Here is a 26,399-nt window from a genome sequence, read left to right as displayed (position 1 = left end):
TATGGCGTACGCATACGCCAGCACCACCATAGTGATAGGGACCCTACACACATCTGTACGGTCCGTATCACTATGGCGTACGCATACGCCAGCACCACCATAGTGATAGGGACCCCACACACGCCCTCAGAGCGTATGTACCGTGGGATTCACACCTGACAGTGGTGACAGGCGGCACACAGGAATGAATTGAGCTATCATACATGGCCAAGGCTGGACATCAAGGCATTGTCGGTGCAGTACTACATGTGTCGGGCACAGGTGGGTCAGGCTGTGATGTGGCACCATACTCCTGAGGTGTGAAGCAAATTACAGTATGATGAGCTGTGTACACATGTCACGTGTGATGGTGCCCTATGTGCCACACATCCCCTTCACTCCTTTGACATGTGTGCATGTAGTACTGACTTGGTGGGCCATGCGTCACTGGCATGGCACAGTCACCGACACCCGCAAATGTCCCCTGATGCCAGGTACACGGAATGTTACCCCTGACAAGTGAATGCCCGCGTTGCACGCTGTAGCTATGTCATGTGTGTGTCATGTGTTCCCATAGGTTTGCTGTAGGTGTTTGGTCAAATGCATCTGCAGTTGCTGCAACCAACATGTGTCTGTGTGTAGATGAGCATGGCACGCTGTTACGCACACCAGCACACATGTGTAATCCGACATTAGGTGTGTATGTATGCATCGACACGGAGTTCCAAAACAAGGACATATCTGCATTCTCTCAATGTATGTGTGATCAGTCTTGACATGTAATCCTTCATGGCAAGGTGTGTGGTCTGTCCTTATTCTATGACATGTGACCTGTGCCTCTAGTGTTCCGCAACCTGTCTGTACAATAAACATCCTTCTTCTGCACATATTTGGATGTCTATAACTCCTGTAATGCGTCTGCCTGCTCACTCACACTGGCCCACAGCTAGTTTCATGGCATGGCATGTTGAGGTTGAGAATCAACGTTTGTAGCTGGCTCTTGGTAGGAGTGTCACATGCCTGGCATACGTGTCCAGGGCATATTGCACAGACCTGACTCTGTATGTAGCATATGTGTATTGCCTGTTGAGCATGTGCTCTGTACATTGACATTGGTGGTGTACTGTACTCACTCTTCGTTGTCCCTTCTAATTCACTGCAGGGCTCCGCCTCTCCCTCGAGCAATTCCGGACTTGGCTGACATGCGGGAAAATGACTGTATACGCCGCTACCGCTTCCCCCAACGCTTGATTGAGGACCTGACGACACGGCTGGCACCACACCTCCAACCGCTACACAGGTATCCTACTGCACTCACACCCAAGATGTAGGTGGTGGCAGCCCTACATTTCTTGGCCACGGGTACCTTTCAACATACCATTGCCCATGTCGGTGGCATGTCCCAAACCATGTTCAGCCGTGTTCTGCAGGATTTTTTAGAGGCCATGTTGGAGCACCTGGATGAGTTCATTAAATTCCCAACTCCTGAGCAGATGACAGCTGTCAAGTGTGAGTTCTATGCCCTGGGAGGGATGCCCCATGTCATTGGGTCCATAGATGGAACACGTGTGGCTTTGGTACCACCACAGGCACAGGAGGTAGCCTTCCGTAACCGCAAGCATTACCACTCCATTAATGCCCTTGCGGTGTGTCTTGCCAACATGGTGATTTCACATGTCTGTGCTCGTTTTCCAGGATCAGCACACGATGCGTACATCATGAGGCGTAGCAGGGTGCCTGAAATGATGCTGCAGCTGCGCAACGAACGAGCATGTATTGTTGGTGGGTATACTCTGGCAGACCCACTGTTGTCCATGATGTTTCCATGTAGGGGACGCTGGCTATCCCAACATGCCATGGCTGATCACGCCTCTCCGCAACCCCAGCACAACTGCCGATCACCGCTACAACAATGCCCATGGGCGGACCAGGCGAGTGATAGAGAGGACGTTTGGCCTCCTGAAGTGCCGATTCCGTTGCCTCCACAAGACCGGTGGCGCACTCCCATATGCACCGGTGAAGGTCTGCAAGATATTCCTCGTGTGCTGCATGATGCACAACATGGCAGTGGAGAAAGCTGTGCCACTCATCCTGGATCCAGAAGAGCAGGACCATCCACCCGTGGAGGATGAAGGGCTTTGTCACGACGCAAGTGATGTGGAGGAGGAGGAGGCGGTAGAGGACATGCGGAGTCGGCTCATACGCGACTTCTTTGCTTAGTGGTGAGTTCCAGTGTCTGAGTGTGCACGCATTGGGCTGTGCGTGGCAAGTGTTGCAATGTGTGTGTCCATCTGCATGTCTTCCAAGTGAGTCAGAGGTGTGTTTGGATGTGTCACTCGAGTGATGGTGCAATAGAAGAATGTTTTTCCAGAGTAATCATTGTCACCTAGCATGTTGACAACCTAATACGTGTCGAGTACATGCACATGCATGTGGATGTGCTTCTTTTGGCTGACTTCTGGTGTGTCTCCCATCCACAGGTACTTGCGCATGCTGTCTGCTGGTGGCATTGTTGTGCTCCTGCTATTCCTCATGAACACAGCAACATGTGCTGAATCAGCGTTACATGCACGGACAAGTTTGAAAATCGCCTTCGGGTAAGGGATGCAGCACGGCTTTTTGGGAGTGGTATTTGTTTTGAATGTGTGTGCACTGCTCCTGTTCATGTTTGGATACTTTACATACATGTAGAATCTCCATGGGGCACATGACATGGAGCAGAATTCACCTGAATTGATGGTCAGACTTGGTGACAGTCATCTGTAATGGGATTGTGGATTGTGATGGAGCCATCAATGTGTGTAACACTGCCCTCGGAAACATACGGGTTGCACCAGGTTGACATGGTGTGTGTAATCCCCATTAGGGGCTCAATGGTGTATAGCAGCCTCTCCGTGAGCAGCAGGGGGTGTTTAGCTGTAACCCGTCACTTGTGTGCCAGTGCTATGGATTTCCAGCATCTGTGGTGGTAAGGGGGGTGCCAGTGTTGGTCCCACGTGTTCATCCACATGACCTGTGTATGTGTTGACAGAGTTGCAATAGCATTCCGACACACCTGAGTAATAAAGGTGTCCCTCTGCCTCCAAGGTGCCTCATCTCTGTCAATGGTGGTCTGTTGCCACTGTGCATGCGGCATGTCTGGCATTGTTCTCAGAGATGGTGCATATGAGTCTATGTGTAGAGTAGCAAGATGCAAGCTGTTTGTCAGGGATTAGATTCTGTCTTGTGCATGATGTCCATGGCTGTGTAGGTATTGTGGCATGTCAGTCTCCAGGACGGCCACTGTGCTGCATGTGAATCCATTGTGTGTGTGTGTGCCATGTTGAACCAGACATTCCTTCCTTGACATACACCTTTTGCATAGTTCCTTCCTGAGATCCTTGTCTTTGTGTGCTACTTGTGGCATTGTTTCCTTGACATGGGGCATGCTGCTGCAGGCCCTGCAGCAAGGGCACCCAGTGTCCACGCAAACGAGCTGGTGTTCATCATGGATTGCTTGCTGACATGTGCTATGCTTATCAGCAGCATCTGTGCCTCATGCGGCAGCACCCTCTGCATTATGCACAAGATCCCCAGTTCCATCCACCTCAAGGCAAGAGGGAGACCATCCCCCAGGTCAACTACGACATCCGTGTCTAATCCTACCCTGCACTCTACGGACATGTGCGTTAGAAATCCCATGATACTTGTCCACATCCAGGGTGCTTCTGCACAGCTCTGCTACTACATCCGGCGACCAGGCCACATCAACGTCAAACAGAGATGGGGGGAGTGGATCACTGCCAGCTGCAGGATGACCTTCTCAATCCACGCACACACTCAGGATGCAGCCCACAACCACAACACGACCTTGTGGCACTGTGATCCAACACCCAATTGTGCCATCTCCATGCATCCAACCTTGGCTGGCCCACCATTCTCCACATCCACCTGACTCAAGCATGCAGGACATGGTTCTGCCACGTGTCTACACATACCTGGGACTCCCACCCCAGGACACTCCACATGATCCCTGACCTCTGCGCATGACTGTTGCTCTTCTAAATAGGTCCGTGGGCACAGTTGTGCAGGCACCCCCTCAGCTGGTTGGGCCCATCACGGGTGAGTATGGTGCTCCATGTCTGTCTTGGATGGTACATTGTGACCCATGGGTGTCCTGTGCCAGACTCAGACCCCAGGGTATGGATGTTTGGAGTTACTTCAGAAATCAGGCATGTTTTGACTTTACAACACACATATGTAGTGGAATAATGCAAAATGACGGCATCATCTTGTGATTGTGATGATTTTTATATGTGCTGGGGTACGTGTTTGGGGGGTGACAAGAGGTGCTTGGCGGGAGTGTAGAATCCAAAGTACACAGGGGGAGTTGGTGTCCTTGCCATTGAAAGTCATCAGAGTCTGTGCCACAGTCTTTGTCAACATTGGTCAGACAGTGACCAGCAAGGCCATGTGGCAGAGAATGTCCTTAGCTGCTGTGCTGCTGTTGGGCCAGAGGGCCAGGTGCCAGGCCAGGTGACCTGGGAGATGGTGATGTTCCGCTGACTCTCACGGTCTTTTTCGTGGACGACCCACCTTCCTGCGGGGACCCTCAGAAGCAGGCCTTGACGATGCCAGGGACACTCAGTCAGATGAATCCTCCTCCTCCTCCCTCCCTGTTTCTGGTGCTGCTCTACGCCTGGTGGCACAGGGAGGGTTTGCCAGGCTTTGGGCGATCTGACGGAGTGATTGGCTCACGTCCCTGTGCACCGCCAGGAGCTCATCCAGTCTTGCCTCCATCCTGGCATGATGCTCGACCTGCATGGTCTTCATCTCATTAAGGGTCCCCACTACCTGGTCGATGCCTCTGGAGTCCCGCCGGTATGCGTCCAGGATGTTTCTGACGTGTGACATAGCCGGGTCCTGAGCCAACTGGGCAGGTTCGCGCCTCCGCCGTCCTCCACTCCCACCACCCCTGCCCACTTGCGCCTGGCCTGCCGTTGTGGGCACATCGGGTCTCCGGGACCCCTGAGGGATGGCATTTGCGGTGTCGCCTGCCTCCTCCTGGGTGCCCGGAGAACCTTGTCCCTCCTGGACAGACTGGCTGCGTTGTTGTGTGCGGGCAGGGCTCCTGGGTGTCTCCTGGGATGTGGCAGGAATGGGGGTGGTGGTTGGCACAGTTGTACCTGACGCAGGTGCTGCAGGTGGTTGGACACCAGAGGGGCCAGGTTGGTCTGGGTCATCCACGGAGTGGTGAGAGTCGTCGCTGCCGGTGGGGTCCTCTTCACGCAGAGCCTGGTCCTGTGAGTCTTCCCCCCCAGTGTTGGGGGGAGATCGACTACGTTGACCTGTGTGTGAGAGAGACAGTGTTAATTGTGTTACATGCGACATCCATGTTTCATTCAGTTTTGATTTGGCACAGTTCCTCTGGGTGGTTGGATTTGGCTAGCATTCCTCTCACAGTGCACTTGTGCATGGGTATTTCCCTTGGCCACAGGTTTCGACACTTTACCTATGTGTGACACAATCTTAGTTGATGTATCTTTTGTGAACGCAGTCAGCAGTGTAGTGAGCGGGCATAGCAAGCCATGCAGAGCCGCCTTACGTGTTGCACTGTACGTGGCCAAATGTTGTATTTTCCATGCTATTTGAGAATGCAGGTAGGTAACTTAACAATTTGAGACAGGGTTCTGACAAACACAGTGGGTGGGTATACTGGGCGTAAGGTTCTGTTTGTGCCTGCAGCACGGATGTACTCGTGCACAGATTGACACATGGCCTAGTGTTCATCAAAGGTTGCAGGGGGGGTTCACGCACTGCGAAACGTTGTCTACATGCACACCGTCCGCCTGCTGATGAGCGGACATGGCCACACCACCCAAGGGTGATTTGGTCTCCCTCTGTCTCCCTTTCTCCCTCCCTCTGTCAGCCTCCTCCCTCTGTCTGTCTCCCTTTCTCCCTCCCTCTGTCAGCCTCCTCCCTCTGTCCGTCTCCCTTTCTCCCTCCCTCTGTCAGCCTCCTTTCTCTGTCCATCTCCCTTTCTCCCTCCCTCTATCAGCCTCCTCCCTCTGTCCGTCTCCCTCTATCTCCCTTTCTCCCTCCCTCTGTCAGCCTCCTCCCTCTGTCCGTCTCCCTTTCTCCCTCCCTCTGTCAGCCTCCTCCCTCTGTCCGTCTCCCTTTCTCCCTCCCTCTGTCAGCCTCCTCCCTCTGTCCATCTCCCTTTCTCCCTCCCTCTGTCAGCCTCCTCCCTCTGTCCGTCTCCCTTTCTCCCTCCCTCTGTCAGCCTCCTCCCTCTGTCCGTCTCCCTTTCTCCCTCCCTCTGTCAGCCTCCTCCCTCCCTCTGTCTGTCTCCCTGTGTCCACCTCTGTCTCTGTCCCTCTCTCTGCCCCTCTCCCTCCCTCTGTGTGTCACCCTCTGTCACCTCAGCCCAGCTTCCTGGGCACACACAGTTTGCAGGTCTTTCAAAGGCCATTGGCTTGTTCATGTGGGTTTGTTTCTTCTCTGCCGGCACCCATTGGGCGGAGTGTCTGAGTCTGCGCTGCTGCTGTGGCGGTGTATGCTGACACTCTTTCAGTGTGCTGCGTCTTCATTAGCTGCTAAGTGCAAATTGTGCCTTCATACCCATGTCGTCCTGCAACGCGGCCACCATTAGCAGGCAAAACAGTACTGTGTGGGGACACAATGTTTGTATGGCTGTGCCCTGCCCCATATGGGCTGAGGGCATTGTTGTGTGCTTCAGAGTTGCTCTATGTTAGTTTTGAGGCCCACCCTCCCGGCATCGGGGACATCCTGTCTTGTGTTGGTGTTTTGTGTGGCCTGTGACTTGGCATGGCCTTGCTTGGGGCATGGGGCATGGAGGCGCTAGTGGCACGTGTGTGTTTTTGGAGTGTGGTTGTGTCCGGTGCTGGCTTTTGGGGGGTTGCGTGCATGATTGGTATTTGGGTTGTATATGGCGTTCCCCCCATGTGAGGTGAGTTGTTTGTGTACTCACCAGGCTCTCAGACTCCTTCTAGTCCATCTACTCCCAACGGCGGCAGCATGGCCATCACCTTCTCCTCCCAGGGATGGTAGTGTACCGGTATGTGGGCTGGCCCTCCTCCAGTGATGTTGGCCTGGTTGTGCTCGTCCTTCATTTTGCGGCGGACCGTCCTCCGCAGATCGTACCACCTGGCTTGGCACTCATGCCTGGTCCTTCTGGTGGCCCCAACAGCATTCACGGAATTGACTATCCTCTGCCACATGTCTGGTTTTCTGATATGCTGGTCCGTCTGACCAATGTTCCAAAGAGCTGTGGCTCGACTCTGATGATTTCGTCGACAAGGACCTCCAGCTCGACCTTTGTGAACTTTGGATTCTTGTTGGTGGGCATGGTGTGGGGTGTGGGTGTGGATGGTTGTGGGGGTGTGGATGGTTGTGGGTGTGTGGGTGTGGTTGTGCAGGTGTGTGTGTGTGAATGTGATGAGGGTGTGTTTGTGATGGTGGTTGTGTGAAGGAGTGCAAGTGTAAGGTGTATTGATGGTTGAAGTATGGTGCTGTGCGTTGTCTCTAGGGTCTGGCAGCAGTGGATCTGTTGCAAAGGATCATGGTTTGTGTGTGTTGGGCCTTTTTATTGGTCCATTTGTGGGTGTGGCTGTGTTTGAACTTTGGGTGGGTGTGTTATAAGGAGTGGTAGTGGTTTGGGCCTCTGTTTAGCTGTTTGTCAGTTGCAGGTCAGTGTATAGGATTTATTTGGCCTTGTTGGAAATGTTTTGTGGTATTGTGTGCCTTGAATTGACTCTCCTTGTGTTTTTTTGGTTTGTCCTGGTTCAGTAGGAGTGTTTTTTGCGTCTGTACGGTGCGTACATGGGCCATGTGGTTGTACAGTGCTGTCCTTTGCTATGGCTTAGTACGACTCGTACATGCCCGATGTTGGGTGAGGGTGCTGGTGTGTGGGCCTGGGGTAGGGTGCGTACGAACACGGGCAAGGTGTTGGTCCGCACAGTCCATCGGTGGTGGTGTTTCGCACCGTACATACAGGGGGGGCTGGGTGTAGGGTCCGTACATACACGGGTGGGGAGTGGGTACGGTCCGTACATACGGGTGGGGGTACGGTCCGTACATACACGGGTGGGTGTACGGTCCGTACATACACTGGTGGGGTGGGGGGTACGGTCCATACATACACAGGTGGGGAGTTGGTACGCTCCATGCATACACGGGTGGGGGTACGGTCCGTACATACAGGGGGGGCTAGGGGTACGGTCTGTACATACATGGGTGGGGAGTTGGTATGCTCCATGCATACACGGGTGGGGGTATGGTCCGTACATATACGGGTGGGGAGTTGGTACGCTCCATGCATACACGGGTGGGGGTACGGTCCGTACATACACTGGTGGGGTGGGGGGTACGGTCCGTACATACACTGGTGGGGTGTTGGTATGCTCCATTCATACACGGGTGGGGGTACGGTCCGTACATACATGGGTGGGGAGTTGGTACGCTCCATGCATACACGGGTGGGGGTACGGTCCGTACATACACTGGTGGGGTGGGGGGTACGGTCCGTACATACACTGGTGGGGTGTTGGTACGCTCCATTCATACATGGGTGGGGGTACGGTCCATACATACACGGGTGGGGAGTTGGTATGCTCCATGCATACACGGGTGGGGGTACGGTCCGTACATACATGGGTGGGGAGTTGGTATGCTCCATGCATACACGGGTGGGGGTACGGTCCGTACATACACTGGTGGGGTGGGGGTACGGTCCGTACATACACGGGTGGGGAGTTGGTACGCTCCATGCATACACGGGTGGGGGTATGGTCCGTACATACACTGGTGGGGTGGGGGGTACGGTCCGTACATACACTGGTGGGGTGTTGGTACGCTCCATTCATACACCGGTGGGGTTACGGTCCGTACATACACGGGTGGGGAGTTGGTACGCTCCATGCATACACGGGTGGGGTTACGGTCCGTACATACACGGGTGGGGAGTTGGTACGCTCCATGCATACACGGGTGGGGGTACGGTCCATACATACACGGGTGGGAAGTTGGTACGCTCCATGCATACACAGGTGGGGGTACAGTCCGTACATACACTGGTGGGGTGGGGGTACGGTCCGTACATACACGGGTGGGGAGTTGGTACGCTCCATGCATACATGGGTGGGGGTACGGTCCGTACATACACTGGTGGGGTGGGGGTACGGTCCGTACATACACTGGTGGGGTGTTGGTACGCTCCATTCATACACGGGTGGGGGTACGGTCCGTACATACACTGGTGGGGTGGGGGTATGGTTCGTACATACACGGGTGGGGAGTTGGTACGCTCCATGCATACACGGGTGGGGGTACGGTCCGTACATACACTGGTGGGGTGGGGGGTATGGTCCGTACATACACTGGTGGGGTGTTGGTACACTCCATTCATACGCGGGTGGGGGTACGGTCCGTACATACATGGGTGGGGAGTTGGTACGCTCCATGCATACACGGGTGGGGGTACGGTCCATACATACACGGGTGGGGAGTTGGTACGCTCCATGCATACACGGGTGGGGGTACGCTCCATGCATACACTGGTGGGGGTTCGGCGCGTACATCCGCGGCCGGGGGGCGTTTTGCGCGTACATGCGGGGTCTGTGGTGGGGTGTTTAGCGCGTATGCGGGCACGTGTCTCCATGGTTGCTATAGGAGTTCGGTCCGTACGGTGTTTTTTCCATACAGTTGTAAAATCGAAAGGACGGGAGTGATCGTACTTGCGCGGTCGGACTTCATTTTTCCGATTCGTACGGTGAATCGTCCGGGGATGTGTCGGACACAATTTCCGACCCGAGGACGTGTGGGGAAATGTTCCCGATGTGATTCGTATGGAGTTTTTCCCAAGCGAATCGTACTTGGCAGTTTGTACGCTACTTGTACGATTCGGACGGAAAAAAGTCCAGAATCAATTCGGACGGGGAAATTTTTCCAGGATCGGAATCGGCACCAAAGTGTGATCTGCTGGCAGAATAAATCAGTTGATGAAGTTCTGAGATATGCAAAATACTCCAGTGATAAATTGCAAATGAAGCAGAAAATTATAAAAGAGAAATCTATGTTGGCAAAGAAAATGTTGGCTCAGAAAGGTTTTCAGAATCCTTCTTTTACAGTGAATTAAGGAGGTATGCACAGTGTTTCCAGGGTAATCAAGGAGGGTGAGAGGTGAGAGGTGTTCCTGTTACTATGAGTTCAGGAGTAGATGTTGCTGCTATGAAAAAGGTTGCTCCTTGTCACATCTGTCACAGAGTCAGGCATTGAAAGAGGGAGTGTAGATATAATCCTGAAAATGTTAATGGAAATGTTCAAATGCAAAGAGGACAGCAGATGCAGAACATACCTTCACAGTAGATTCAGGTGCGTATGCAAGGACAAGTCCCAATGATGCCAGTCCTACCAACTCAATGATCCCAACAAACATGAGAAATCCCAGATTGAATTTAAATCAAATGCCAAAAGTGAATACTAACATGATTTCAGAATTCAATGCAACAATTTCCTAACCCAAATCAAAACGTTTAACAGTAGTATCTGTTTTTTGAAAATTATGGTTCAGGTTCTTATCTTTCTCAATAAAGGTGCCTCAAAGGGGAGGAAGATTTCGTACTTGGCACAGTCTTAGCGGTAAACCAGTGTGGCCCATATTTAGATGCTGAAGTGTATTTCCACCAAGTATAATTTCTTATTGATACAGGTGCTACACAATCTACTGTTAGAACAGTGGCAGTCCTAGACCTACCTCTCTCTGGGAAAAATATCCAAGTTATAGGAGTAACAAATAAACAATTTACAAATCCAATTTCAAAAAAAGGTCCCAGTTAAAATAGGTTCATTGAAAAGTACCAATTTCTTGTTTGCAAGTTAAATCCTGTATATTTGCTAGGGAGAGATTTGTTGTGTAAGTTAATTTGCACCATTTACTGCATACAGGAAGGTGTAGCTTTTAAATCCCATTATGAGGATGTGGAATTTAAAATGATACGACAACAGACAGCTACTATAATATTCCCCCTACTGGCAGTTGAAGAATTACCTGCAGTTTTGAGAGACACTGTGTATCCAGAAGTTTGGGATCTCAGAAGAAAAGATATCAGACTCATTAAAGGTGTTGAACCAGTACGGATTATGGTAAAGGCAAATGCAGTATATCCCAGGACAACACTGTACCATTTGACTCCAGAAACTATTGCAGGAATAACGCCTGTGATGAGGATGTGTTACAAAAAGGAATCTTGAGGTAACTGATTGGGAGTCCATTCAATTCCCTGATCATGGGTTTTCAGAAGCCCAATAGAAAATATAGGATAGTGCAGGATCTTAGAAAGGTCAATAAAATAGTGGTCCATTGTAGTCCTGTGGTACTGAACCCCAGCCACAATATTGTTCCAGATTCTCTTTACTGCAGAATGGTTACAGTCATTCATTTGTGTCAAGCTTTCTTTTCAGTGCCTTTGCATGAAGAAAGCAAGTTCTTTTATTCAGTTGTGTTCCAGCAGAAAGTATTAGCATGGTGTTTTCCCCCACAAGGGTATACACAGAGTCCTTTCCGTCTTTAACCAGATGCTGAAAAGAAATCTGGAGTCATTGCAAATGCCCTACAGATTAGTACTTGTACAGCATAGATGATTAGAAACACTAGAGGCTTGTAAACGAGTCACTGTTGCCTTATTGAATCACCTGGCTGAGAACGGACATAAAGTGTCCCCGGGAAATCCGCAGTACTGTCAAAAAGAAGTTCAATATCTGGAGCACATTGTAGAAAAAGAAGCTAGGAAGATGATGCCAGCAAGAGTGGAAGCATTTCTTCAAATGAATCCACCTCAAATTCAAAAGGAAGTTAGGATGTTTTTGGTAATGGTTTGCTACTATAGACAGTGGATGCCAAACGTTTCCTTGGTGGCAAAGCCTTTACAGAGGCTGACAAACAGAAATGTGTCTGATCCAATTCCATGGGACAATGACTGTATGAGAGCCTCCATAGAGCTGAAAGAAGAACTGTTTCATGCCCCAATACCAGATTACACTAAAGAGTTTACCTTATTTTGCAGTGAGAGAGAGGGCTGCACTCACTCATTGCTGACTCAGATGTATGGTGATGCCCGAAAACCTGCGGCATATTTTCTACCGCACTTGACCCTGTTGCCGCAGATCTCCCCAGTTACCTTTAAGCAATTGCTGTGGTGAGTACTAGTCTGGAGAAAAGGGAGAACATAGTAATGGGATACTCATTGACTGTTATGGTCATACACAGAGTGGAGCTTTTATTGACAAGAACGAAAACCCAATATATCACACACAATCATTTGACAAAGAATGAACAGACCATATTGTAGTCTGATAAAGTTGTTCTAAAGATGTGTCAAATCCTTAAAACATCAACTAGTTTGCCTGTAAATTATATTGTTTGTGATGAAAAACAGACATGTGCACCAAGTCAAGACCTGATATTAAGGCTATACCCCTGATACTTTAAGAAGTAATTAAGGGTCATTGAGAGCAGCATATGCTGTGTGCACTATAACTGATGTTGTGGAAGCTTCAAACTGTTACCGCAGCACAAGTTGAAGAATTGATTGCTCTTACCAGAGCATGCAGTTTAACTGCTCACATGAGAGTGACTATATTTACACATAGTAAGGCTTTGGCATTATCAATGATTTTGGGCAATTATGGTCACAAAGAGGTTTTTAATTTCCACAGGTACACCAATCAGGAATGGAGTATACATTAAACATTTCCTGGAAGCCTTACAGTTACCTGAAGATATTGCTGTAGTTAAATGTGCAGCTCATCAAAGTGGTAATGGCTACATTGCCATGGGAAACAGACATGCTGATTCAGTTGCACTCTATTTTGCTTGCACATTTAATGGAAATTTCACATGTGAGTCTGAGAAGGAATCTTTGTTCACCTTGTTGATGAAAGTGGCTGATACTTGGGATGAATTAATGAGGATGCAGGACATTTTTTCAGAAGCAGAACAGAACAGTTGGATTAAAGCAGGTTTTGAGAAAAATCCAAAAGACATGGGTGTCAGCAGATGGAAGACCTGTGTTGCCGAATACTAATTTGTTCCCAATGACATGCTACTATCATGGATACACACATTTAGGCAGGGACGCAATGACTATAGCTGAAGAGGTTTGCCACAGATGTCTAATATGCCAACAGATTAATACAGGAAATAAAACACACTGAGTCACATAGGGAGATTAGGTGGTCCTTTTAACAGCATGAAGTTGGATTTATCACGATGCCTGCACACAGCGGGCTGAGATTTACCCTGGTCATAGTATGTGTCATCTAGAGATGGGGGAAACCTACCCATCTAGAAGAAATGACAGCCTCACTGTAGCAAAATTGTGATTGCGAGAATTGATCACAAGGTATGGCATGCCGGTTTCTCCGGAATCAGATAGGGGGACCCATTTCAACAATGAGGTCCTGAAAATAATTTGCACAGCACTACAGATTGAACAAAGATTACATTGCAGTTACATGATTGAGACTTATGGAATAGTTGAACAGCTCAATGGAGCCACTAAGTCCGGATTAGCAAACGCTTGAGCTTTAAGATCACTAAAATGGCAGATGCATTGCGTTATGGTAATGATGAGTAGTCGGAGTATCCCATATAGGAAGACAAGTTTATCACCGCATGAGATCCTGATGGGCAGGCAGGGCAGGATTGGCTGATGAGGTCCATTTAGTCTCCAACCAGGTTACAGCTGTCGCAAGAGATCCTCACCAAAAGCAGCATCACAGCCTCAATCCTGGTGTGACGGTTGTGACAAAGAAGCACATTTGGAAGACCTGTTTGGAACAAAGATGGAAAGGTCCCTTTCAAATAATATTGGTGACTAATACTGCTGTTAAGTGCCCAGGAGTCCCGATTGGGGTTCATGCCAAATTGTTGTCTTTGATCCAGAACGACGAGAATTGATGACTGCACCAAGACCTGAGAAACCACCAAGATCAGTGGTACCATTTGCACAACAGCAGCCAAAGGAAAATAGGGGTGAATATTTGCATTTTCGCATAACAAATCAAGTTTAAGAATCTTGGATTCATTCTGGATGAGGAGCTATCCATGAGACAGATGATGTTTAAGGTGGCTGCCAACTGTTTTGCCATCCTAAAATAGCTGTGGAAGATCATCTGGCTTCTGCCTTCCTCCACTCAAAGGACGGTAATCAAGGTAATTATTATGTCAAGACTGGACTATGGTAACATGATTTATCTGGGGGTGGATAAAGTCTGCATCAGATGATTACAAGTGGTACAGACTTCCAAAAAGCACTTCCACCTCTCACCTCTGTTGTGAACTCCACTGGCTTAGGTGGAAAATCGAATTCAGTTTAAAACTATGTGCTATTTGCACAGAGAAAGATCGGAGGCTGGACCAAGATATCTTCATGAATTTGCTAGGCCCTATCATCTGGCACACCCTTTGCACTCTAGTGGACTTTCCCTGTATATGGTTCCCAGAGTGAGACACACAAGCATTGGAGGCCGGTCTTTTCCATACCTGGACCCCAAGCTGCAGAACTCCCTCATAGACCTATTGATTGGCTGTTCCTCATTTATGATTTCCCACAGGCAACTAAAGACCTGGTTGTTTTAATCTAGTGGATAGCTGTGTGCTCTGTAAAATGTAATAATAATAATAATATTAATAATATATCCAAGTAGCTGGCGTTACACAAAGTGGCATCAAAGTCTCTAATGAAATAGAAGCTGAGACTGGTTCTCAAGACTAGAACCCTATTGATATTCCATCAGTATGACTAGAAGATCCGTGTGAAGGAACAAGCACTGGAATAAGAAGCGTCCGCGACAGAGCTGATTGGTCACAGATTTATAAACAGCAAAGATTAAGAAAGAGTACATCAAGTGATGAAAGTGGTATACCGCAAAACCAACTGTCTCCAAGAAGATTAAAGAGAGCAAGAGTCCCTTGACAAAGGTATTTAACACCTGAGTGGTCGTATTACATCGGCAGAGTACTAAACGTCACATTAGATGATTTGTGTGATGTGAGATCTGAATTTAATGAACCTTCATGAAAAATAATCGATATGAAAATTGAGTAAGGCAAAATTGATAACTGAGAAGTATTGAAAGTTGAAAAACAAAAACAATAAATGATTGATGAACAAGAATTGTCCTGTTAGACCTTTATCATTTCAGTTTTTTATTTTACAGAAGATCAATCTAAACCCAAGTATGCAGTAGAAAAGTAGGGATAAGAAAATAGAAGAACACGGAGCAAGGATAAGGATTTTCTAATTAGAAATCTATACTACTGAAAGAAATTGTCTTAATAAGCAACTTAAAGAATTTTATGTTGGACTATTGAACATAATTGTACCTAGCCTTATTTGAAAGAAATGTGCCACATTAAAAATAAGTGTAAATATATCTAATGTGCTCAATCCCTGTAATTCGTAGGAGACATATTTGGTGCAATTATTCCACCTGTAGGCAAAAAGTTGAGAAAACTATCAACTGTTGTCTACAAAATAGCAGCAAGAACTTCTGGAAATTTGTTGGTAGTGAACACTGAGCTGATTGCTATATGCTAAATGGTTTTGCGGTATTGTTTAGCATTGGAAATACTGCTCACAGAAAAAAGCGGAGTTTGCAAAATGCTTAAATCAGCCCATTGCAGCTCCTGTATACCTGCCAAAAGTAGTAAGGAAATAGAAGGTTATGCAAAGAACATTTCTGATTTAGAACTTGATTTTACAAGAAATGGAAACACCTGGTGTTATGAAAACTTTGGAAAGAGAGTTCATACAATTGGAAACAGGTTTACAACGGCAGGAAGTGGTATTATAAGGGCTGTCTTTATGCTAATAATGATTATAGGGTTTTGCCTGCTATTTCTTTGCACTTTATTCATGAGCGATAGATATTTTTATTTACGAAAAAGCAAGGAAACAGAACTGTACAAGAGATTTGAAAATTAATTGGGATTAAATCGCCTCATAAATGATGATTAGATGAAGTCATTACATTTTTGAGGTCAGAAATGGAAAAGGTGAGACTCAACAGATGATGAAAGTGCCCTGTGAATAAACACATATGTGAAAATAAATTAGTGTTATGGCAAAGATAGCCATTAGTTGGGGGTATTGTAAAAGGGGAAATCCTGAATTAAAAATTAATTAACAAATCTGATAATTTACTTTAGACTTTAATGTGAAAACACACTGTGAAATGACACGTCGTAAAAATGTGCAAAATGCATCAGGCAGTCATATTCACTGGTAGGCATCTGTTAGATTTCCCTTTAACAATAGTAGTTTTAGAAATTGCTGAACCATGCACAAATATATTTAATAACTTGACCTTAATGTGACTTGCTTAGAATCTTTGTCATAACTGCTGAATGTTCTGGTTTTATATTGAATCAAGCAGCATGTTGTCATTTGCACTAGGCTTGAACTTCCTATCTTTCTCGTGTTCATATAATACTGAATACAAAATCATATAATTTAACAATAACTCTCACTTACATGAAATACAAAAAGCATTACCTAATTAGAAATCTGCAAGTAAATGTTTCTGTCTTTAGTATAGTTCATTTTCATGCGGTGAAACATTGAATAAATGACAGACTAGACAATGCAATAAGCGTGCCTAGGGACCAAGGTTAACGCTTCCAGAAACTGTTTAGTGATGTCTGTTAAATATTTGATAGTAGACTGTTAACTCCATGTGTTTTCCATTGGAAAGGAAGAATGAAGCCTGCTCACTATCGAAAGATGTCTTTTCATTGGATGGAAGTGTCCTAACCTGCAACAATGTAATTTGCATGTGTTCTTGACTTTTATATTAGTGTGTGTTTCTAGTTAGTCAGTCATTCTGCTGTAGACTTCTGCTGCTACTGCTGAAGGCTAGACTGATAGCTGTTGCTGTCTACTTTGGAGGTGATGCTCCTCGACTCGTAACCTTCCGATTGCTATATTTGATGGTTGCAGCTGCTGCTGCACCTGTTTCCCCATTTTTTCCCATTGAGATTTTTATTTGTATGGATAGATACTGCAACTGTATGCTAATGCTCTTCAGCTGACTTTCATAAACTGCTCTTTATGGGGAGTTTGACTACTTAATTTGATTCCCAAATGTTATGCTCCTTTGATCGCACTCTTTTCTCAAACTCTTTATGGGTTCTAATAACTTTTGATTCTGGTCCTTTCTTTAGAATAGGAAATAATTCTTTATGGAACATTCTTGTCATTTTGTATTATTATTGAAGCTAACCATATTTTTCCTGATACATTTTGCTAAACTAATTTATCAGACTTACTAATTGAATATAGACAAAACATTTTTTGCTACTTTACCAATCCAAAATTCTCGTTATTTATTAAACATAAAGATTGATATTGTTGATTGATATGATTTTATTTAGCTTCCATTCAAAAAGAATGGCAAAGATCTGTCGCCTAAAAGGAGTATTTGGCATGGAGTTGGACCCACAGGTTGAAATGGTACTGTAAATTTAATTTTGGACTCTTTTCATGCTATCACCTTACTGTACTTATCTTTTTGACATTTTGGTTCTCAAGATTTTGGCCACAATATGTTTTCCTCAATATTCTGGTGCCAAGCCAATCACAGAATGTGAGTTTCTCTCATTCCACTGGGACCAAAGCCATCATCAAGCAAAGCCATCCTCAAGGTTACTCAAGAAGAGCAAGGCCTCTAATGCCTTAAATAAGTTCTGTCACATTCCATGACACAGATTCACAATGCCACAATATAAGCAAAAGTGGTATGGAGGAAAAAATAGAGCAATATTGTTTGCCAAAGGACACTTTTAATTATCCTTTCATATGTGTATAAATTCACATCTCATTTTCTTCGTTTTTTGCTGAGCATATACAAAAGACATATATTTACAAAACAGAACCTCTGTACATTTGACGAAACTACGCTACTGTCCTAAACAATAATTATCGATTATGGGTCCACATTTCAATAGTGTGGACACCCCAGAGGGCATATACATTGCATAAGGAAATCAATATCTCCACAATTTCAAAGGCAATGCAAAGTTGTTAAATCCTCACACATTCCAATTTTTTAGGGGTCCCTCTGTGAAACCAAAATGTCGACGCGGTCGCGTTTCAGCCAATCAATTCCTTTTGGCCTCTTCAGGACAAGGAAAACAGCAGCAATCTACATAAAGAGAAACACACTCAAGTAACATAAAAATTACATAAACTTCTTTATACTCCCCAATATATATGCAGGTCCTTGACTCCAAACGTGAACAGCAGACCAAGAGTCCCACCACAAGGGAAAAACACCAAATGACGTGAAGAGAAATCCAAATAAGATTCATGCCTAAAATTTTTGTATGTGTACATCTCCAACCACCTCTCTATATCAAAGAAAATGGTGATTCAGACACCTCCACCAACCGATATCACGTATATACACTTTAAATCCAGTTGCTCTTAAGAGGAGTTTATCATGAACATATCTAGGAGCCTCTCTCCAAGTGAATACATACTACTCGACTAACCTCAGGCTAATGTCTCCGCTCAGCATATCAAGCGTGAGTGCAATGTACTTGCAAGGAGTAGGATGTTAAGTGTCCGAACCCTCTGCCATTTCTATGACAAAAAGTAAAACATTTCAAAATAGACTAATCACAACTCCATATGTCCAATAACTCAAGATACTAACTAGGGCTACATTCTTCATACCTTTTTTGAAAGTCAACTAGGCCCCCTGTTCGTGTTTCAAGGTTCCAAGAAATTCGTCCGACGTGATTACTCGCTGGTTCGAAAACAAACGAACAAGCGGAGACACAGTATAAGTCAGGAGGTACTGCAAAGTCTAAGTATATTAAGCTAAATGACGTCTCTTCATCGTGTTTTCTTACCTTACTTCTGTACCCTCTCCTTGGTTTCTATCCCGCATCTGTCAGTGCTAACTCTCTCGCTGCGCGACTGTGTTCAAGGAAAGACTATTGGAGACTTATTTCCTGGTATGGAAAGTAACGAGGGACTAAACGCCTCCAAGGGGAGCGGAGCAATGAATCGGCCATATTGGAAGAGAGCGTTTACAAAAACCAACATTTTTTTAACGGGCTCCTCTCTCATTTAGTTGTGTGCATCCACTAATAGTTATGTTATACTATAGGTGCCCACACAGCTATATAGACTATATAAACAAAAGTAATAGCCAAATAATAATAAAGAGGGATATATTAACTTAAACAATTCTTATAGTAAATAATAGAGAGAAAAAAATATTCAGGATAGAGTAATCAGAGGAAATACCACCAAAATTCTACACAGTGTGCGGAAAAAATCAGAGGAGAAGAACCTGTAAACATAAAGGCTCACAATCTAAAAACACATATTAATGTGTGCTTATATATACACAGTGTCTGTACATGTAGGGTACTCTTCTGACGAAATCTAGTGCATTTGTTCTCCCTGAGCTCAAGATCTTGATTCTCATATAGAGCTCCTACTGTATCAAGGCCCAAATTTCATCCTTATCGTTTAGACCATCAATTGCTGTCCGATATTTCTCAAGGAACCTAGCCTCCTGACGATTCAAGGTATTTTGCAAAATGGTTTTATTCAGAGGACGCATAACTGCCAAAACGGTCCACCTGAATTCATCCTCATCATGGCCAATCTCCACAAAGTGCTGGACCAATGGGGCACCAAGAGTTTTGCAACAAATCCGTGATTTATGTTGTTGAATACGGAGTTTTACAGCTTGAGTTGTTTGGCCAATATATGTTTTTTTACAGGGGCATTCAATTGAATAAATCACATTTTTCGAGTTACAGTTCGAAAAACCCAGTTGGACATGTTTTTTGTCGCCAATGGTTGTGAACTTGGAGTCACTTGTTTGGGGACAAACCACACAATTCTGACATCTAAAGTGTCCCTGCACTGGTGGCAGTCCCATCATAGTTCTTACATCATTTTTTGGTACTGTTGGCCTAGAAGCCTTAACCAAGTATTCTCTCAAATTTTTCCCTTTTTGAAAGGCAAAAAGCGGTGTAGCCAACCCCAAATGGTCGATCAACCGCCAATTTCTTTGGATGATCTGCCTCACTTTGTTTGCTTTGGGATTGTATGTTAGCACACAGGTAAGTTGATCATTCTTTTCCTTGCTTCTTGGTGTTAACAGGGTTTCCCGGGGTGTAAACCATGCTCGTTTGAGGGCATTCCTAACTAGTTTCTTTGGGTACCCTCTATTGCATAGTTTGTCAAAATAATCGTTTTTGTTAGAACAGTTACGACGTATTCTAAGGAATTGCCCATATGGCAAATTGTCCTAAAGGGGTTCGTGGATGCCCCGAACTGTATGCTAAAAGAGTGTTTCTGTCAGTAGGTTTTGTGAACAAACTAACTTCTAGTAACCCTTCATTATTCTTGACCTTAACATCAAGAAAATTAATTTGGATGTTACTTACATTTTTTATTAATTTCAAGTCTTGTGTACGTGTATTGAGCCAATTATGGAAGGCTTCTAGGTCTTCTTTGTTGCCATTCCATATCAAAAAAATATCGTCAATGAATCTGACCCATCTCGCAATGTGTGCAGAGAATGGGCCAGTTTCATTGAAGATAAAAAGAGTCTCAAATTGGTCCATGACTAAATTGGCTACGTCCGGGGCGAAGCTACAACCCATGGCCACACCTTTTACTTGGAGGAACAGGTCATCTTTAAAATTGAAAAAGTTATTTTTTAGACATATTTTGGCCAAAGAGATCAAAACATCGGTAGGAACCTGATGTGGTCTAGGTCTTCTGTTTAGTACCAACGTCATAATCAAGAGTGCCTCATCTTGGGGAATATTTGTATAGAGGCTTTCGATGTCGAAAGTCACCAAGAAATTTTGGTTACCATCGAACATCGATCCCTCAACCTTGGAGATAAAGTCCATAGTGTCTCGAACGTATGCTTTCGTGTCAGGAATGAACGGTTTCAAGAAGGCATCGACATATTGGCCAAAGGCTCTAGGATAGACCCGCAGGCTGAAATAATCGGCCTCCCTGGTGGTCTGGTGGCATCTTTATGGATCTTGGGCAGGACATACATAGTCGGAACTTTCTGTGTAGTAATGTTCAGAAATTCAAATTCTTTCTTACACAGAAAGCCACTTTCAAGGGCTCTGTTAGTCAAATGCAAATAATCGGCCTCCCTGGTGGTCTGGTGGCATCTTTATGGATCTTGGGCAGGACATACATAGTCGGAACTTTCTGTGTAGTAATGTTCAGAAATTCAAATTCTTTCTTACACAGAAAGCCACTTTCAAGGGCTCTGTTAGTCAAATGCAAAATTTCAGCTTTCAAACGAGCTGTAGGATTACATTCGAGGGGTCGATAGTGTAACTGATTACTGAGTTGCCTCGTAATTTCCTCATCGTATTTGTCTGCATCCCATAGCACAATCCCTCCACCCTTATCGGCGGGTTTTACTACCACTAGTGGATTACTAGCTAGGTTTTGAAGTGCCTTTTGTTCATCCCTCAAAAGGTTGGGTTTATAGGAAGTCCTTTTTGAATGTATATTGTCCGTCTCCATCAATATTTGGTTTTCAAACATAAGAATTTGATCTGGCATTGCTGCACTTTCTGGGCAAAAAGTAGATTTATTTTTTAATCCACTGATATTATTATCAGATGTTTCATTATATTCTGAAAAATGACTCTCAGTCTAACCTTCCGTAGAAATTGTAGAACCTCTTTTTTGGTGTCTATTGGGTTCTGTATGGCATGTGGAACAAATGGCAACCCTTTATTTAGCACTTGAGTTTCGGTTACAGTTAACTGATGTTTTGGAACATTCTTGTCATTTTGTTTTAATATTGAAGCTAACCATATTTTTCCTGATACATTTTGCTAAACTAATTTATCAGACTTGCTAATTGAATATAGACAAAACATTTTTTGCTAATTTAACAATCCAAAATTCTCGTTATTTACTAAACATAAAGATTGATATTGTTGATTTATATGATTTAATTTAGATTCCATTCAAAAAGAATGGCAAAGATCTGTCGCCTAAAAGGAGTATTTGGCGTGGAGTTGGACCCACAGGTTGAAATGGTACTGTAAATTTAATTTTGGACTCTTTCCATGCTGTCACCTTAATATACTTATCTTTTTGACATTTTGGTTCTCAAGATTTTGGCCACAATATGTTTTCCTCAATATTCTGGTGCCAAGCCAATAACAGAATGTGAGTTTCTCTCATTCCACTGGGACCAAAGCCATCATCAAGCAAAGCCATCCTCAAGGTTACTCAAGAAGAGCAAGGCCTCTAATGCCTTAAATAAGTCCTGTCACATGCCATGACACAGATTCACAATGCCAGCACAAACAGAACATGGCTCAGTGCTTCTTCTGAAATTATTATGAAAATTAACTATATTTCCCAGTTTGTTAAGAATAAAATCAGATTGCATCCTTAAATATAATTTAAGGACAAAACAACTTTTTTTCAAGCGACGGGAAGAGCCATCCTATATTGAGGTGGACACAAAGCGCCAGCTAAGGAGGGCACCAGATGTGAAACAGAGATTGATATGAAAACAGTGGGGCATACTTATGGGACCCTTGACCTGTGTTAGCATCACTTTTGGGATGCTCCGACGGTGCAAATCTCATAATCAGGTCCTGCAAAGCCACTTTGGATGGCTCTGAATGGCTTCATTGATATTGAGCAAAGCAGTGCAAATCACTGCGTTGCCTTAAGCTATGTTAGGGAGGCGTTCCATGGGTGTTGGGGTGGGGGTTCCCACGCAATACCCAAGGATCTTGATACTTCCCCAGATATACAAAACCATGTAAACCTGTGGATGCGCCAGATACTTGTGCTGCTCAAAGGGAGGTGCAGCAAGGAGAAAAAGCGTTATTCCTCCTCATTTGTTCCTCTTTTCATGTGTGCTGCATCCTGCAGCACACATAGAAAGAGGAAAAAGCCTCCCAGAAATGTTTTTCTGTGGAAAGGCCCCTCTTCCTGCCCAAAAACAACACTTCCAACAACATATGCACCATTGCACCATGGTGCAAGGGTGCCTGCTTTGGTAATAGGCAGCTGAAATGGCACCAGCACTGGGGGCAAGGACAGGGATGCACCATATTAGATAAATATGGTGCATTCATACCCTTTCACTTTGATGTAGGGCAGCTCAGCAAGGAAACTTGTTGCACTGTCTTACAACAAATCCCCATAAATGAGGCCCAGTAATTCTGAATTCTTGATAGAGACATCTTCACATAACCCACAGACAACAGCAATACAGGAAACATCAAACTTCATGGAACATCAAAAAGTGATTTATCTCAAATGAAGAGAACCACACGTGCCTTAGTGAAAGCCTATACATTCTGCAAACTGGGTTTGCATGGGAGATCTGGAATATTTTGTCAGATCAGCCCCATACTGCATGTAGTGAGCAAGTGCAGCAAATGAACCTGACTATTGTAAGTGGGGTTTAGGAAAGGAGTTCTCCCCAAAGAAACATTTGAAATCGAATTCCTAATATGGAGGGTTTTGCAATACATTTTTCATTATAGAACCTTGTCCAGTTATTGAAGGGATGCATCATGACTGGAGAAAGGGCTACATGACTCAAGGAATGAGTAGTTGGATGGTGAGGAGTGGGTAAATACATTAATTTAAGAATGAATGATAATGAATTAAGACTGCTAGCTATGAGGAGCAAATGGTCTTAACACACTGACCAAAAGTAGGGGCTCTTTTTTCATTTTAGCTTCTGCATGAAAATATCACCCTCCCCAATTACTACTGACATCCATTGTTATGAAACATGTCTAGTGAAGGAGAGCTTTAATAAAACATAAAACAATATATGTATAATGAAAGTGCAGTATTAACGTGCAAGCTTTAATGAAAGAAAATGTGTTTAAATAATGTGACAAACATGCACAGAGCCACCATATTTACACATACTAGGCCTTAAATGGATAAAATAAAACGTCCTGTTAAGGTGATTTGCCCAAAATGCTTCAACAAACAAACATGTTTATCTCCTAAACAGGAGATGGTGTTGTTAAAGAATGTAGATATAATTAAAATCTTAACTCTTGACATTTACATTGAAATGTTTCTCATAATAAAGTAAATGTTTTATAAAGTTTCATATATTTCTGCTGAATATTTCTATTTAAACAAAGCTCACTGTTGCAAATGATTTGAAATTAGTCTTTTTATGGGGCAATGAAGGATTCCTACACTTAGAATCAGCATTTAAACGTGATCTTGACCCCATCAACTAACTTGTATATCCTTTTCAGTGAATGGTTGCTGCTAAATTATTTCTCTTGTTATATGGATGTTTCAATTTCTACATATGCAAAAACAACAATTGATGGACAGAATGCAGAACAATGTCATACATTCACCCACGTACAGAGATCTGGGCCTAAATCCATCGTTTTTTTGCTCACCATTCCGTTCCAGTTTGAACCCAGCCATATGCAAATCAGTCTTGACCCTGTGCCTCATGGGAACAGTCCAGCCCGAACTGCCAAGCCAGGTCCTCCCTGGACTGGAAACAAGCATCCAAGGACCGGTTTGGGGTTTTCACCCCTCTTCAGCCAGGATAGCTTGATTCCAGTGGCATGGAGAGCAAGGGACCCACGTCTGGGCATACCCTTCCCACTCGGGCCACAAATGCAAAAAGAACAATTGATGGACAGAATGCAGAACAATGTCATACATTCACCCCAGTACAGAGATCTGGGCCTAAATCCATCGTTTTTTTGCTCACCATGCCGTTCCAGTTTGAACCCAGCCATATGCAAATCAGTCTTGACCCTGTGCCTCATGAGAACAGTCCAGCCCGAACTGCCAAGCCAGGTCCTCCCTGGACTGGAAACAAGCATCCTAGGACCGGTTTCGGGGTTTCACCCCTCTTCAGCCAGGATAGCTTGATTCCAGTGGCATGGAGAGCAAGGGACCCACCTCTGGGCATACCCTTCCCACTCGGGGCGACAAATGCAAAAACAACAATTGATGGACAGAATGCAGAACAATGTCATACATTCACCCCAGTACAGAGATCTGGGCTTAAATCCATCGTTTTTTTGCTCACCATGCCGTTCCAGTTTGAACCCAGCCATATGCAAATCAGTCTTGACCCTGTGCCTCATGGGAACAGTCCAGTCCGAACTGCCAAGCCAGGTCCTCCCTGGACTGGAAACAAGCATCCTAGGACCGGTTTCGGGGCAGAGGGGGCTAAAGAACAGTGATGGATTAAACCCAGATCAGTTGACTGGGGGTGAGTGCTTGCAATGTTCAACACTCCGTCCATCATTTCCTTTGGTTTTTGCTTTGTTCGCCATAAGTTGGCAAGGTATGCTCAGACGTGAGTCCCTTGCTCACTTTGCCACTGGATTCAAGCAAGCCTGGCTGAAGACGGCTGAAATGCCAGAAACCGATCCTAGGAAGCTTGTTTCCGGTCCAGGGAAGACATGGCTTGGCAGTTCGGGCTGGACTGTTTCCATGAGGCACAGGGTCAGACTGATTTGCATATGGCCATGTCTGAACTGGGGTGGCAGAGTGGGCTAAAGAACGGTGATGGATTAAACCCAGATCAGTTGACTGGGGGTGAATGCTTGCAATGTTCAATACTCCGTCCATCATTTTCTTTGGTTTTTGCTTTGTTCGCCATAAGTTGGCAGGGTATGCTCAGACGTGAGTCCCTTGCTCACTTTGCTACTGGATTCAAGCAAGCCTGGCTGAAGACGGCTGAAATGCCAGAAACCGGTCCTAGGAAGCTTGTTTCCGGTCCAGGGAAGACATGGCTTGGCAGTTCGGGCTGGACTGTTCCCATGAGGCACAGGGTCAGACTGATTTGCATATGGCCATGTCTGAACTGGGGTGGCAGAGTGGGCTAAAGAACGGTGATGGATTAAACCCAGATCAGTTGACTGGGGGTGAGTGCTTGCAATGTTCAACACTCCGTCCATCATTTCCTTTGGTTTTTGCTCAATTTCTACATAGCCCGTGGTTTTTATATTAGATTTAAACGGTAAGAAGTGTATAGGTCTTCATGGGAAAGTGACTCTGAATGAGAAACCAACCTGTACTAAGTTATAGTTGCTACAAAGTAACATAGCAGTTTGAAGAACTATTGTTTTCTCGGTGAGAAGATAGGTGTGATCCTGTCCCAAGGAGATTGGCTGAAGGAAGATTGAAGCAACAATTGTACCCAATTTTCATTAATATAAGTGTTTGTTCCTAGAGTAGACAACCATCCCCTCCTGCCATTACGATTTTCCATTTACCCAGACCATACCACGTTGCTCTGAGACTATTGAGTTTCTTGAACCTCTCTTTATGGGACGCTCTGCTTTGTTATTTTTTTCTATTAAGCCTGATTTATTG

This window comes from Triturus cristatus, chromosome 3_1 (genome assembly GCF_964204655.1).
Source record: "Triturus cristatus chromosome 3_1, aTriCri1.1, whole genome shotgun sequence".
Lineage (NCBI taxonomy): Eukaryota > Metazoa > Chordata > Amphibia > Caudata > Salamandridae > Triturus > Triturus cristatus.
This window is presented reverse-complemented; position numbering follows the sequence as displayed.